The 15179-nt window shown below is 46.0% G+C and overlaps 1 protein-coding gene across 1 annotated transcript in view; it reads left to right on the top strand.

Annotated features, from left to right (window-relative positions):
• Window positions 1-15179, top strand: part of SMARCAD1 (SWI/SNF-related, matrix-associated actin-dependent regulator of chromatin, subfamily a, containing DEAD/H box 1) — a 3333959-nt gene that overhangs the window by 1285335 nt on the left and 2033445 nt on the right. The window lies entirely within an intron of this gene.

The following is a 15179-nucleotide window of genomic DNA, read 5'->3' as shown; positions in this document are numbered from 1 at the left end:
GGTGCCCGAAGCAGAAGCAGTTCGCAAGTGCCGGTCGGTCAGCTCCTGTATTCTTCGATCCAAAGTCATCAAAAAAGCTAAGTACCCCGTTGGGGACCTTTTCTTGCCTCAGCCGATGTCAGAAATTACTGAAAAAGTAAATAATTGTTTGTCTTGTGGTAAACAAATACCTCATAAGGATTTCCACTCTTACAGCCTCCCTTGCCTTGGCCCAGACCACGACGTCTCGGCCTGTGCCGCCTGTGCTCGCTTTAACAAGCGCACTCTCAGGCACCGGGCGGAGTTAGCTGAAGACTTTTTCGGCGATAAATTTGATTATACGATGCCGTCGGAACAACCGACAACGCAGACTCCTAAGAAACGAAAAGACCGGGACCGACACCCTCGGCCCGCGTCTTCCTCCGACACCAAAGTAACCGCGAGTGCTCCGGTTCCCTCTGAGGCGGTTATTCCACCGCTCTGAACCGAAGATACCGCATTACCGATACCTCCAATACTGGAGGCCACTCCGACGCCAGTTATTGATTTTCCCACGGATACTGAAACCGAGGATATGCCCGAGGCCATTGCTGTGGATAAGGTCACTCCTGCACGTGGAGCAGCTAGGCCTCCCATGTCCATGTCTATCAAGGCCTACACCCGGGCCAAAGCAGCCAGCAAGACCAAGCATCTTTCAGCTAAGACCCTACCTCAGCCTACTCCTGAAACTCAAATCATGGCTATGGCCGCAGATTTAATTTCCCTGATCAGAGGTTCCCAGGCCCACCCTGAGAGAGGATCCCAGACTCCTCCTGATAAGAGGCCTAGGGTTGAACCCCCTGATCCTCTCCCCACTGATGAAGATTCTGAGGACTCTGTTCTCTCCGAAAGCCAGGAAGAGCCCTCCCAGACCTATGAGGATTCCGATGCAGAGGACTCTATCCCCTTGGCTTCACCTCCTGAGGATATGTCTTTTGGGGAAGTTCTGCATTCCATGAGGGAGCATTTTAAGTGGCAAGGTCAGGATTATTCAGATTCCAGAAAGCGCATTCGAACCTTCCTTAAAAAGCCCCAACACAGACCCTTAGCTATACCTCCTGTGCTTGATGTTTTGGATGATTTATACTCTGATTCCAGTGTTACCCCTGATACTCTTCCTCCTGCTCCTGTCAAGCCTGACAGATACTATAGGGTCCCAGAAACCCATTCACATTTCTTTAGGGCCCATGCTGTTGATTTAGAAACAATTTCCCAGGGGCCTAAAGGGGTTTCAGCTACCACCTCCAAAAATCCTTTGCCCTCCGACAGGGAAGCAAGGTCCTTAGAGAGATGGGGGAAGAAGGTCTACATCTCCACTACTCTATCTATGAGAGCTCTCACTTGTCTCTTTCATATGTTTCAGTATCAGGATTTCCTGTTAGATGATTTACAGAAAAGTTTGGCCTCCCCTGAACCTTTAGATAGGAAGTCTTTGCAGGAGGCTGTACACAATTCTCAGCAAGTTAGCAATCACTTTCTACAGTGTGGATATGATGCATTGGAAGCTTCATGTAGGGCAGCTATGACAGGGGCGGTCATTCGTAGACATGCATGGTTAAAAGATCAACCTTTACCAGATCATGTTAAGGCAAAACTTCTTGATGCACCCTTGGAAAAGAACAAGCTTTTTGGTGCTAATGCTAAAGATGTGTTAAAGTCCATTGAGGAAAAAGCCAAGTCAGTTCAGACAGTCAAAGATTTCCTCCAGGTTCAGCCACCTAGATTCAGCAGGAACTGGCCTTCTAAAAACTGGTCCTTTCCTAATCCTGAAAGATTTCAAAGGGGCAAAAGCCGGCGTGCCGAGGAAGAGGTCAATACAGAGGATCCTACAGGGGACGACAATGGCAACCAGGAAACCAAAGAAGTGACACAGGGGTTTCTCCCGCCCCACAGGGACATTCTCAATGACTTTCCTCTAGGTCTGCTGACCAAGGAGCAAGCAGAAGCTCCTTTGGGCAGAAAATTATCTCTGTTTACAAGAAATTGGCACAAACTAACAAAGGACAAATGGATTTTGGACATTATAGACCACGGTTACAGGTTCCATTTTCATACCCTGCCAAGAAAACTGGGTATGCCAAACCTGCCACAAAACCAGAGGGCAGAGGCTATCAAACAAATTTCTCTGCTGGCTCAGATCAAAGCAATAGAAAAAGTTCCACAACAAGAACAAGGTCAGGGATTTTACTCAAGACTGTTCCTTGTTCCAAGAAAAGAAACTCAATGTAGACCAATACTGGACTTGTCCGCTTTAAACACTTTTCTCATAGTACCAAAGTTCAAAATGCTGACTCTACAGCAACTCCTTCCCATGCTGGGCAAGGGGTCTCTTGGCTGATTACTCTGGACCTCAAGGAGGCATACCTGCATGTCCCAATCAGACACAGCTGCAGAAGATACCTCAGATTTCTTGCAGGGCCAGAGCATTATCAATTCTCAGCATTGCCATTTGGCTTATCTACTGCGCCCAGAGTATTCACAAAATGCCTGGCTTCAGTAATTGCTCATTGCAGGCTCCAGGGGATTCAAATTTACCCGTACCTGGACGATTGCCTCATACAAGCGGACGACAAACTAACTTTGACAAAATCTTGAATTATGTCATACATTTGCTACAGGCTCTGGGATAAACAGTCAGCTTTCAAAAGTCAAGACTTCAGCCATCCCAGCAGATTACCTTCTTAGGAGCCAAACTAGACACAGCCTCTCAAATGGCTTACCTGCCAGAAGACAAGCAAAAGAAGCTAACTCTTTACTTCAAAACTTTTGCAAAGCTCACCCAGATGACTGCAAGGAGATTCCTACAGGCCCTGGGTTACATGGCATCCTGCATTCTCCTGGTACCACTAGCAAGACTGCACATGAGAAAGCTTCAATGGTACCTAAAAAGCTTATGGTCTCAACACAAAAACAACCTAGAAGCAAACATACCACTCATTCCATGTCTTCAAAAGGAATTTCTATGGTGGGCCTCAGTAAGCCAGTCAAACACAGGTATGTCTTTCAAAAAACCTCAGATAACACAGACCATGACCACAGACGCCTCAGACCTTGGATGGGGGGCGCACATGGAGGGCAGATGTATTCAAGGACAATGGTCTCCAAAGGAAACACATCTACACATCAATCAAAAAGAAATGCTGGCAGTAATGCATGCATCGAGGCCTTTCGGACAACAACTACAACCAGGCCACCTACTAATACGGACAGACAACACCACTGTGATGTGGTACATAAACAAGCGGGGGGCACTCATTCTTACCCCCTTTGCAGGCTGACAATGAATCTTTGGGAAAAATCACTGAGCCTAAACATACAGTTGCAATCCCAGTTTGTTCCAGGCAAAGACAATGTTCTGGTGGACAGTCTAAGCAGGAATTTCATAGACCCCCACGAATGGAGGTTACATCCAGAAATCTTTATACGACTCACTTTGATATGGGGCAGGCCGGACATAGACCTATTTGCCTCCCACCTCAATCATCAAATACAGAAGTTTTGTTCAAGGACATATCATCCAAAAGCATGGAAAATAGATGCTCTCTCATTCAGCTGGAGCTCTCTAAAAATCTATGCATTTCCACCTCTGCCACTGATGACCACAGTGTTACTAAAGATCAAAGCAGAGCAGCCCAAGGGGATCCTAATAGCTCCAGACTGGCCAAGACAGCACTGGTACCCACTACTATGGAGCATATGTCACAACAAAACATGGGCCCTCCCTCAATGGCCCCAACCTTTGACTCAACACAACTTCAGGACAGTGCATCCCAACATACAGACGCTACAGCTAACAGCCTGGGAGATCCCATGAATAACCTCAACCTACCTCTTTCAAAAGAAGTTCAGCGGATACTGACAGAAGCCGGCCGACCATCCACCAGAAAGGTTTACTCAGCCAAATGGAAGAGATTCAGCATTTGGAATACCACCAAGGGCCATGATGCATCACTTTTTTGAGCATCCCACTCATCCTGGAATATTTGGCAGATATGCTACATAATGGGCTCTCATACTCCTCTATAAAAATACATGCTTCAGCTATCTCAGCTGGATACAACACTGATCCACCTGTGTTTTCACATCCTTTGTTAAGGCAATTTCTTAGAGGAATCAAGAATATAAAGCCCCCAAGAAAGGCACCAGTACCAGCTTGGGACCTCAGCTTTGTCCTAGAAAAATTGACTTTACCTCCCTTTGAGCCAGCAGTTTCTGTGGATTTACAATTTCTCTCCTGGAAGACAGCATTCCTGTTGGCCATTACCTCAGCAAGAAGGGTTTCGGAGTTACAGGCCCTAATGGCTATACCACCGTTCATAATTTTTCACAGAGACAGGGTCTCTTTACGAACCAACCCTACCTTTCTCCCAAAAGTGGTATCTAGGGTCTCTTTAAATCAAGTAATTCACCTGCCTACCTTCTTTCCCAATCCTGAGAACAAAGGGGAAAGACTGTTGCATACCTTGGACATTCACAGACAGCTTCGCTACTACCTGGACAGAACCAAGACCAGTAGGAAGTCTGATCAGCTTTTTGTAGCTTACGCCCCTGGAGTACAAGGAAAAGCAATTTCAAAACTGACAATTTCTAAATGGATTGGACATTGCATCAGATTCTGTTATTCCTTCCATGGAAAGTGTGCCAGCCAATGTCAGACCACACTCCACCAGAGCTACAGCCACCTCTACAGCATTCTTAAGAGGGGTGCCTACAAAAGACATTCTAGAAGCTGCTACATGGAGCTCCGTGCATACATTTTCCAAACGCTACAACCTTCCTCTATATTCCAGATCCAGAGCAGGCTTTGCTTCTGCAGTCCTGCAGGGATTGATAGCTACACCATCCTTTTCTTAGAGCATTCCACCTCCCCCAGCTAAGCTATGGTATTCAACCCATATGTTATAACTGCAGTTGCATTCTTGAAGGACATAGTACAGTTTTGTACCTACCATAAATGTAGATGTCCGATAGATATGCAACTGCAGTCGGGTTTTCCCCTCCCTCCTTCCCCTCTATGCCTTGGGTCCACTCCTATCCCTGTTACCCTTAGCTGGGGATATCTGTTATGGTGTATCTGTTTATTGCTAATTTATTTGTCTGGAAACCTGTTTTATCTTCCAATTTGATTACAGCCTTCCTTGGAGGGCACCTGGCATCTGGGGCAAGAAACACTGAAGAAGATGGCGTCGGCTGATGCTTATGTACTCCAGCCGCTCTGACGTCGGAGAGAAATGCGACATCAGCCGACGTCGGACCCAGACTTTGGAATCCGGCCGACCGAGGGCTGCCTGAGGCAGGACAACCCATATGTTATGACTGCAGTTGCATATCTATCGGACATCTACATTTATGGTAGTTGCAAAACTGTACTGTTCTCCTGCCGTCAGGCGGGTCCTCGGTCGGCCGAATTCCAAAGTCTAGGTCCGGCGTTGGTTGTCGTCGCTTCTTCCCTGACGTTAGTGTGACAGGGGTATAAAAGAACCAGCCGACGCCATTTTCTTCAGTCTTTCTTGCCGCGCGGTGCCCGAAGCAGAAGCAGTTCGCAAGTGCCGGTCGGCCAGCTCCTGGAATTACGGAAATTGTGCAACCAAAGTCTTCTTGAAAGCTAAGTACCCCGTTGGGGAAACTTTTCTTGCCTCAGACCGATGTCAGACAAACTTAATAATTGTATTTCATGTGGGAAGCAAATACCGCATAAGGATTTCCATTCCCTCTGTATTCCTTGTTTAGGCCCAGACCACGATGTCTCGGTCTGTCGCATTTGTGCTACATTCAACAAACGCACCATTAAGCGTCAGGCGGAGTTCGCCCAGCATTATTTTGGCAAAAAATGTAACTATATTATGTCGTCGGATGCTTCGACTCCAGTTTTGTCTAAAAAGCGCAAAGATAAGGACCAACACACGAGGTCCGCGGCCTCTTCCGACACCACGCCAAAGCCGACTACACGTTGTCCGGTTCTCAGCGAGGTGCCTACGCAGCCCCTGACTACCGACGACACTTCTTTGGCGGTGTCTCCTGTGCCCGAGGTCGCAGGCTCCTCGGCCCACACCCCGACTACAGATACCGAAGCCACTCTTGGCGGTGAATCTCAAAATGTGGACAGGTCTACCTCCTCTCAAGGTGTCTTCAGACCTTCCTCTTCTTCCATCAAGGCTTTCACTAAGTCTAAAGCAGCCATGCATTCTAAGAGACAAGCTACACAGGGCCCATCTCCAGGCCCCATGCCTAAAAACAGATGCTTAAAATGCCTGAGGATTTAATTACTCTTATCAGGGGGTCTCAACCCTGGACAAAAGGCCCAGAGTGGAGGAAGAATCCCCCTCCTCTGATCAGGGCTCCGTTATATCAGAGCACTCTGATGAACAGGAACATTCTTACTCCCCTTTTGAAGACTCTGATGCAGAGGAGTCCATTCCCTCTGTATCCCCCCCAGAGGATTACTCATTTGGGGAAACTTTGCATACCTTAAGGGAACACTTCCACTGGGAAGGCCAAGATTATTCAGATTCCAAGAAAAGGCTTAGGGAATTTCTCTTGCTACCTCAGCACAGGCCTCTGGCTATAGCTCCTGTCTTGGACATACTAGATGATGTGTACTCGGAGGCCTGCCTTAACCCGGACACTCTACCTCCAGCCCCAGTCAAGCCTGACAGGTACTACAGGGTTCCTGACTCGCACCAATTTCTATACAAAAGCCATGCTGCTGACCCAGAAAGTATCTCACAGGGCCCCAAGGGAATTAAGGCCTCCACTGCTAAAAATCCATTACCTTCCGAGAGAGATTCCAGATCCTTAGAAAGGTGGGGGAAAAGTATATACCTCGGCCACCTTAACCATGAGGGCATTAAACTGTCAGTTCCATATGCTAAAGTACCAACAGTTTTTGTTATCACAATTGAGAAGTAAAATGTCACAACCTGAACAACCAGACTTGAAGGAGTTGCAGGATTTGATGCATAGTGCAGAACAAGTGGGCAAACATATCTTACAATGTGGTTTTGATGCTCTAGAGGCCTCATGTAGAGCTGCTGTTACAGGATCAGTCATACGTAGACATGCCTGGCTCAAGGAACAAACCTTACCAGATCATGTCAAAGCTAAATTACTAGATGCCCCTCTACAAAAGGATGTATTATTTGTTGCTAATGCTGAGGAGGTATTAAGGAAAATGGAGGAAAAGGCTAAATCAATGCAAACAGTGAAAGATTTTCTACAGGTACAACCCCCACGTTTCAGTAAAAATTGGCCTTCCAAAAATTGGTCCTTTCCAGCCACGGACAGACCCCAAAGAGGTAGATACAGGCCGAGGGCAGAGGACAATCCCAAGGATCGTTTAGAGGCAGACAATGGCAAGCTCCTACACAAAGAGGTGGTGAGGATAACTCGCAACCATTCAGAAAGCAAGCCCAATGACTTTCCCCTTTGCATGCCAAGCAAGACTCAAATGGCAGCACCCTTAGGCGGAAAACTGGCATTATTTTCAAAAAATTGGCATATTGTCACAAAAGACAAATGGATCCTGGACATTATAAACAGAGGCTACAGATTCCATTTTCACACCCTTCCAAAAATGAGAGGCATGCCAAACCTGCCACACAATCAAAGGGCAGAGGCACAAAGACAAATTTCAGATCTCATAGACATTAAAGCTATTCAAGAGGTACCTACGCACGAACAAGGCCAAGGTTTTTATTCCAGACTATTCCTGGTACCAAGGAAGGGAAAAGATTGGAGACCTATTTTGGACCTATCCATCCTAAACACATTTCTACTCGTACCAAAATTCAAGATGCTCACTCTACAGCAGCTTCTTCCCATGCTAGGCAAGGAGTCTTGGCTGGTAACATTGGACCTCAAGGAGGCATACCTGCATGTCCCAATCAGACAAAATTGCAGAAGATACCTCAGATTTCTTGCAGGTTCAACCCATTATCAATTCTCTGCATTGCCCTTTGGCTTATCTACTGCGCCCAGAGTATTCCCGAAATGCCTGGCATCAGTAATTGCCTACTGCAGACTTCAAGGGATACAAATATACCCCTGTTTGAACGACTGCCTGATCCAAGCGGACAGCAAGCACATTCTTCTGAAACATCTGGCTTATGTAATAATGTTGTTGAATTCTCTGGGATACCCAGTCAACAAAAAGAAATCAAGGCTAATACCCTCTCGGAAAATAATTTTCCTGGGTGCCAACTTGGACACAAATACCCAGATGGCCTATCTCACGCCAGAGAAGCAGGGGCAACTAACTCAATACTTCAGAACACTAGCAAATTGCACCAGGCTGACTGCAAGGAAAATCCTGCAGGCTCTGGGATTCATGGCATCTTGCATCTTACTAATCCCATGTGCAAAGCTGCATATGAGGAAACTTCAATGGTACCTGAAAAACCTATGGTCTCAACACAGCCACAGTTTGGAAACAATAATACCACTAATTCCATGTCTTCAAAAGGAATGTCTGTGGTGGGCTCAAGCATGCCAAACAAACACAGGTCTCCCATTCAGTAAGCCTCAAGCAAATCAAGTCATCACAACAGACGCCTCGGACTACGCCTGGGGGGGGGGCGCACATGAAAGATCGGTGCATTCAGGGCAAATGGTCCCAAAAAGAAAGGCACCTTCACATCAATCAAAAGGAAATGCTAGCAGTAATAAATGCTATTATAGCTTTCAAAGACCTTCTGCAACCAGGTCATCTATTGATAAGGACGGACAACACCACAGTAATGTGGTACATAAACAAACAGGGAGGAACCCATTCATACTCCCTACGCAGACTGGCCATGTCACTTTGGAACATGGCTCTGGACTTACAAATCGAACTACAAGCACAGTACTTGCCAGGCAAGGAAAACACACTGGCAGACAACCTAAGCAGAAATATGACAGATCCACACGAACGGAAGTTGCATCCTCAAGTTTTTACAGAGATAATTCAAGCATGGGGAAGGCCAGACATAGATCTCTTTGCCTCCCACGAAAATCATCAGTTGACAAAATTCTGCTCAAGGATTTCTCATCCAAAGGCCTGGAGAGTGGACGCTCTCTCTTTCAGTTGGACATCAATGACAGTTTATGCCTTCCCACCTCTTCCTCTGCTGCCCAAAGTTCTATTTAAAACCAGAGCAGACAGACCAAAGATGATTCTCATTGCTCCAGACTGGCCAAGACAACACTGGTACCCACTCTTGAGGAGCCTGACGCATTCCCCACCATGGACCCTGCCTCTAATGCCTCTTCTTCTGACTCAGCACAGCTTCAAAACTCTTCACAGTCAGCTAAAAACACTCAGTCTAGCTGCATGGAAGATTCCTTGGCATCACATCAGACCCTACTCTCCAAGGAGGTGCAGGATGTCATTTTGGAGGCCAGAAGGCCGTCTACTAGAAAAGCTTACTACGCAAAATGGAAACGGTTTTGTGTCTGGAATGAGAAAAAGGGCCAGGATCCTGGAAAACTGAATTTACCTCAAATATTACAGTATCTAGCTGAGCTGCTAAGCAGTGGACTTTCATTCTCCTCCATCAAAATCCATGCCTCAGCCATTTCTGCAGAATACAACACTGATCCACCCTTATTTCTCTCACCCCCTCTTAAGACAGTTCCTCAGAGGGGCTAAGAATCTAAAACCCCCAAGGAAACAACCAATACCTGCTTGGGATCTCAATTTCATTCTAGAAAAGCTGACCTTGCCTCTTTTTGAGCCAGCTTCATCATCAGATTTGCAATATTTGTCCTGGAAACAGCTTTCCTTCTGGCTATTACCTCAGCTCGTAGGGTATCGGAACTACAAGCTCTCATGGCTGTGCAGCCTTTTATCATCTTCCATGAGGACAGAGTTTCCTTACGAACCAACCTGTCCTTTATGCCAAAAGTGGTATCCAGGGTAGCTTTGAATCAGGCTATACACTTACCTACCTTTTATCCTAATCCTCAAAACAAAGGGGAGAGATTACTACATTCCTTGGACATCCACAGACAACTGCGTTATTATTTGGACAGAACAAAGCCTTTCAGAAAATCAGAACAGCTCTTTGTGTCCTATGCTATAGGAGCTCAAGGAAAGCCAATTTCCAAACAGACAATCTCAAAATGGATAGCCCACTGCATACGTTTTTGCTATTCTTTTCATGGTAAAACTGTACCTACAGGCATCAGATCTCACTCCACAAGGGCCACGGCTACCTCTGCAGCCTTTCTCAGAGGAGTTCCTACCAAAGATATTTTGGAAGCAGCCACTTGGAGTTCTGTGCATACCTTCTCCAAGCACTACCACCTTCCATTATACTCCAAATCTAGAGCGGGCTTTGCCACTGCAGTCTTGCAGGGCATTCTGGCTCCTCCTAGTTCCACCTAGTGCCTACCACCCCTTTCTTAGCTTTGGGATTCTACCCATCTGTTATGACTGCAGCTGTATGCACGATGAACATAGTACAGTTTTGTACCTACCATAAATGTAGATGTTCGAGTGCTAATACAGCTGCAGTCCAGGTTTCCCTCCCTCCTTCCCCTCTTGGGACAGGCCTATTGGCTAACACCTCCTCATGCATCCTGATTGGGGTATTCATTCTTGTTGTATTTGCTTGCACTGCTGTATTTTGATTATATGACATTGCTTTATTACACAAATTTATGTATTGCCTTCCTTCTGGGGACACCTGACATCTGGGGCAAGAAAAACTGAAGAAAATGGCATCGACTGGTTCTTTTATACCCCTGTCGCACTGACGTCAGGGAAGAAGCGATGACAACCGACGCCGGACCTAGACTTTGGAATTCGGCCAACCGAGGGACCCGCCTGATGGCAGCAGAACCCATCTGTTATGACTGCAGCTGTATTAGCACTCGAACATCTACATTTATGGTAGGTACAAAACTGTACTTTACCCACCTGCCATCCCCCTTTTTTCTGCTGGAACTTTTCTTTCCTTCTCTGATTTATACAACCTATGTGGTGTATTCGCTGGTAGATGAAGGTAAAGTTTATATTGGTGCATGTATTTTTATATATATAAATTTTGGCTACCCTTTTAAGGGGGCACCAGACATCTGGGACAAGAAAAACTGAAGAAAATGGCGTTGGCTGCTTCTTTTGTACCCCCTGACGACCTGCCGTCAGGGAAGGGGCGACAGCAGCCGACGCAGGACCCAAGACTTTGGAATTTAGGCCGACTGAGGGCAACCTGCCAGCAGGATTACCCAAATGTAATGACTGCAACAGTGAATACACTCGAACATCTACATTTATGGTAAGTGTACACAACTTGTGGAGCTTTTCTCCCCGGGCCTCTGCTGAAAAAGGGCCTTTTCGGCTCAGTCAGACACCCCCGGTTAACAAATGTAAAATAAAAATAAATAAACTGTACTTTCCTCAGAGTGGCCATAAATCTACGACCACCCAGGAGAGCCCTAACTCCAGCCTGGGATGGGATCTTAACTTTGTATTGGAAAAGCTCACCCTTCCTCCTTTTCGGCAGCTGCCACTGCGGATTTAAAATTCCTCTCTTTGTAAACATCTTTCCTTTTAGCAATCACTTCAGCAAGAAGGGTATCTGAATTACAGGCCCTCATGGCAGTGGAGCCTTTCATCATGTTTCCCTCAGGACTAATCCCTCCTTCATGCCCAAGGTGGTATCCAATGTGGCCCTTAATCAGTCCATTCATTTGCCAACCTTCTTTCCTAACCCACAGAATAAAGGGGAACAGATACTGCACTCCTTAGACATGCACAGACAACTTAGATTCCATTTGGACAGGGCTAAACCTCGAAGGAAATCTGACCAACTGCTGGTGGCATTTGCTGCAAGGGCTGAGGGGAAGACTATTTCAAAGCAAACCATTTCCAAATGGATAGGCCATTGCATTCATTTTTGCTACAAGCACCATGGAAAACCTGTCCCACAGGGGATCAGACCCCACTCAACCAGGGCTGCATCTACCCTTACAGCATTTCTCAGATTCGTCCCTACCAGGGACATACTAGATCTGCTACCTAGGTTCAGTACATACTTTCACCAAGCATTACCATCTGCCAGTTTTCTCTAACTCCAGATCTGGCTTTGCCACTGCAGTCTTGCAGGGTCTTGTAGCTGCTACTAATGCTACCTGAATTCCTCCTCCCATCCATAGCTTTTGGGACTCTACCCACATGTGATGACTGCAGCAGTGAAACAAGAAGAACATAGTACAGTTGTGTACACTTACCATAAATGTAGATGTTCAAGTGAATTGCACTGTTGCAGTCCTAGATGTTCTTCATGTTTCACTTTTGCAGTCATTACATTTGAGTAATCTGCTGGCCGGTTGCCCTCAGTCAGCCTGATTAACAAAGTCTTGGGTCCTGTGTCGGTTGCTGTCCCTTCTTCCATGACGTCAGGATATCGGGTATAAAACATGCATCCGACGCTATTACATCAGTCTTTCTTGCCGTGCAGTGCCCGAAGCAGAAGCAGTTCGCAAGTGCCGTTTGGCCGACTCCTGAAATTTTTGTTTTTGAGTTTCAGAACCCAAGTCTTCAACTTAAAACTAAGTACCCCGTTGGGGAAACTTTTTCTTGCTCCTTACCGAATTATTTTTATTGCTCCAGTTGGCCATGCCACCACTGGTACCCACTCCTGCGCAGTGTGTCATAAATATCTCCATGGCACCTGCCTCAGACCTCTTCCTTGCTGTCTCAGCAGGAGAACCAAATTCTGCACCCTCAGCTTCCAACATTGAACCTCACAGCCTGGCTAATCACTTAAATGCACCCTTATCCATCAGCAAACCTGGATGGATGTTATCTTGGAGGCGAGAAGGCCTATTACTTAAAAATCTTTTGCTGACAAATGGAAAAGATTCTGTGCCTGGAACCAATCTTTAGGAATGAGCACAGCAGCACCCAATTTACCTCAGATTTTGCAGTACTTAACTGAGATTCTTTACAAGGGCCTGTCTTTTTCCTGTATTAAAATCCACGCTTCAGCTATTTCAGCTCATTGTAACACAGAACCGACCCTCTTCTGTCATCCTCTGCTCAAGCAGTATCTCAGAGGGGCAAAGAACTTGAAACCACCCAGAAGAGCTCCCTACCTTTGCCTGGCACCTTAACTTTGTTTTGGAGAAGCTCACTCTTGCTCCTTTCGAGCCAGCTGCTACTGCAGACTTAAAATTTATTTCTTGGAAAACAGTCGTCCTTTTAGCAATCACTTCAGCTAGAAGGATATCTAAATTACAGGGTCTTATGGCAGTGGAGCCTTTCAGTATCTTTCATGTGAACAGGATATCTCTGAGGACCAATCCATCCTTCATGCCCAAGGTGGTTTCCAGTGTGGCTCTTAATCAGTCCATTCATTTGCCAACCTTCTTTCCCAATCCACAGAACAAAGGGGAACGGATTCTGCATTCCTTGGATGTACACAGACAACTTAGATTCTACTTGGACAGGACTAAATCTCGAAGACAATCTGAACAATTGGTGGTAGCATTTGCTGCAGGGGCAGAGGGGAAGGCTATTTCAAAACAAACCATTTCTAAGTGGATAAGCCATTGTATTAATTTCTGCTATAAGCACCATTGAAAACATATCCCCTAGGGGATCAGATCTCACTCCACCAGGGCTGCATCTACTTCTGCAGCCTTTCTCAGAGGTGTTCCTACCAAGGATATTCTAGAAGCTGCTACCTGGAGTTCTGTACATACTTTCACCAAGCATTATCATTTACCAATTTTCTCTAAATCTAGAGCTGGCTTTGCAACTGCTGTCTTGCAGGGCCTCATAGCTGGTCCTAATGCTTTTTAAACTCCATCTCCCAACCATAGCTTTGGAATTCTATCTAAATATAATGAATGCAACATTGAAACACAAAGAACATAGTACAGTTGTGTACACTTACCATAAATGTAGATGTTTGAGTGTATTCACTTTTGCAGTCCTGGTTACCCTCCCTCCAGCCCCAAAATTTTCTCTGGCTATACCTCTACTTTCTTTTACTATGCGTAAAAGCCTTTTTGGTATAGTTGCTTTTGGTTGGAGGTATATTTTTGTGTTTTTAATTTTATTTGCTCCCCATTAGGGGGGCACCTGACATCTGGGGTTAGAAAAACTGCATGTTTTATACCCCTGACGACCTGACGTCATGGAAGTAGGGACAGCAACCGACGCAGGACCCAAAACTTTGTTAATCAGGCCAACTGAGGGCAACCTGCCAGCAAATTACCCAAATGTAATGACTGCAACAGTGAATACACTCGAACATCTACATTTATGTTAAGTGTACACAACTGTACTTTACCCTCCCTCCAGCCGCCTGACTTCTTTTGGCTGTACCTCTACTCTCCTTTACTATGCTTAAAAGCTTTTTGGTGTATTTGCTTTTTTGTTGGAGGTATAACCTTGTATTATATATATTTAATTGCTTCCATTAGGGGGCACCTGACATCTGGGTCAAGAAAAACTGTTGTAATGGCATCGGCTGCATGCTTTATTCCCCTGATTACCTGACGTCAAGGAAGATGAGACAGCAGCCGACGCAGGACCCAAGACTTTGATAATCAGGCCGACTGAGGGCTACTGCAAGCAGATAACACAAATGTGGGACAGGGTTTCATGGCCTCCTGCATTCTACTAATTCCATATGCAAGACTTCATTTGAGAAAACTACAATGGTATCTAAAAAGCCTATGGTGTCAACATTCTCAGGACCTGGAATCAATAATTCCTATCATTCTGTGTATAAAGACAGAGTTCCTTTGGTGGACAGAAACCTGCTACCAAAACAATGGGCTCCATTTCACTCTACCCTCTGCCGCACGAACCCTAACAACAGACGTGTCAGACTACGCATGGGGGGCTCACTTGGCAGGGCAGTGCATTCAAGGCAAATGGAACAGATGCACCTGCATATCAACCAAAAAGAAATGTTAGCTGTACAGAATTCCTTGACGGCCCTCAATGACCGGATTCTTCCAGGACAACTATTGGTTAAGACAGACAACACCACAGTTATGCGGTACATAAGCAAGCAGGGGGAAACCCACTCGTACCCTCTATTCAGACTAGCCATGGCTCTGTGGAACACAGCCTTGCGCTACCAAGGGCACCTACAAGCTCAGTTCCTGCAGGCAAGCTAAATTCACTGGCAGATGACCTAAGCAGAAATCTCATGGACCCA

This window comes from Protopterus annectens, chromosome 2.part0 (assembly GCF_019279795.1).
Source record: "Protopterus annectens isolate FY-2018-M chromosome 2.part0, PAN1.0, whole genome shotgun sequence".
In the NCBI taxonomy this organism is placed as follows: domain Eukaryota; kingdom Metazoa; phylum Chordata; order Ceratodontiformes; family Protopteridae; genus Protopterus; species Protopterus annectens.
Note: the sequence above shows the minus strand (reverse complement) of the source record. Positions and strands in the feature narration are given on the sequence as shown.